This window comes from Dendropsophus ebraccatus, chromosome 1 (genome assembly GCF_027789765.1).
Source record: "Dendropsophus ebraccatus isolate aDenEbr1 chromosome 1, aDenEbr1.pat, whole genome shotgun sequence".
NCBI lineage: Eukaryota > Metazoa > Chordata > Amphibia > Anura > Hylidae > Dendropsophus > Dendropsophus ebraccatus.
This window is the reverse complement of record NC_091454.1, coordinates 36,414,767-36,416,694: the sequence shown is the minus strand read 5'-3', so window position 1 is coordinate 36,416,694 and position 1,928 is coordinate 36,414,767.

Here is a 1,928-nt window from a genome sequence, read left to right as displayed (position 1 = left end):
AATAGCAGTGGTCGCTGCTACTGTATCTTCCATTGGCAACACCGACGAACTAAAGATCGTCCAGGCAGCCCCCGCTTTTCCCTGCTCGCTGTCATGTGTAATAGCACAGACAGCGAGCACCTGACGGCCCCAAGTCTGCTATGGTCGTCTTCCATTGGCTTTGTAAAATTCTCTGAACCCTTAAAGGTGTTGTCTGGAGGTTTGGGGGTAAAAACAAAGTATATATGGCTTAGGGTGCTATAAGAATTAAATAATTATAATGATACTCTCCTCCCCCTGATCTTCCACAGCTGTGGTGATATGGATCCCAGTTTCCACTTATAGACCGGGTTCACGCTACTAAAATAACGGCCTTTCTTTGTGCAACAACGGCCGTTGTTTATGTAGTCTGAACATAGCCATAAATAGTTTTTTTCCTAATTCCCATACTTTACCTCACCCACGGGTGCAATAAGGCCCAGCCAATTGCTGTGTGTTCAGATGGCCTGATGGTAAGGGACACAAGAACAATAAATTGGTAACTAATGGATACTAGGGCCATCTGAATGACAGCAAATCTGCATCAAATTGTGGGGATAAAGGGCAAGTCATGTTTAAGGGGTTATCAGGAGAGCAGAAGAGGTCCTATACCTGTTCTGCTTTCCTGTCTGCTGTTGGACATTGTACAAGGTTTAAAAACATTTTTTTTTTGTGTGGATTTTGTACAAATTATTATGCAACATGTTGAATGCGATTTCTGCTTTGCAGCTTTCTGCATCACGCTCCGCATTTTCCAGACAGATATATGTATGCTGCAGAAACTCAGTAGCATATCCGCCTTGTCTGAACATTTATTTGAGACAAGCAAGCGAACTACTAAGTTTTTCAAGGGTTGTTACAAAGTATAACCGCTATATGGGTTTGGCAAACTGTCCTAGATATACATTGATATACATGCCCACCTCATCCCATATGTAAGCCGATCTAAGGGGTCATTCACATGTCACTTAAAGGCTATGTTCACTTAACGTGAGTTCTGTGTGAATCACGGCTGTTGTTACAACAGCCGTGATTTCCACGGAACTTACGTAGTTCTGCCTTCTGAGGAAATCCCAGCCAGAGTGTATACACATAGTATACACTCCGTTCGGGATCCCTTGTGGCCCCATAGAAAACTGAATAGTGGACGCAGAAAACCCTGTCAGTGCACACAGTGGAGTGAGCGGCTCCGGCCGCACGCTCTATAGTGTGCAGTGGAGAGTTTTGATGCGGGAGCGCACAGAGGCGCCCGCATCAGAACTCTGCGGCACTAAAGATCATCAGGCCGGTACTGCAGTACCGGGCGGGATGATCTTTTTAGACACTGGTCGTTCTCTGGAACGGCCAGTCTCTTACAGTGGGTGAACATAGCCTTAAACTGCGTAGGAGCCCCCAACATCATCATTAATCATGATGCCGCAAGCTCCCAGGTCCAGTCCGTGTACGGATGTAATTCTACAGACATATAAATGACCTCTAAGAAAGTTGGGTGCTATGACCTGAAGGGATAAGAATGGAAGCTATAATGTAATAACCCTCAGCTTTCCTAGAAATGACTAGAACTAATAAACAGCTCAGTATATTTCGCAATCTGAGAATTTTTATTTGCTTTTTATATTTGGAAACTAACAGAAAAAGTTTTCTGCTTTTAGATTATGGTGTTTTCAGCCGTGTTTTTTTTTTTTTTTACGTAATGTTATTCTCAGAGAAGATCAATTGACTTTCTAATGTAAGGACATGTATTCACTGACAGAAGGACAATAAAACCTATGACAGATTGGTTACAAAATCCATCTAGTCTTCACTCATTCCATTCAGATAGAACAGGGCAGAGTAAGCAAGAAATCTCCACCCTCCACACAGTGAGGAAATTGCAGTGAGTAGTTTGGTTGCTATGCATGTTAATGACT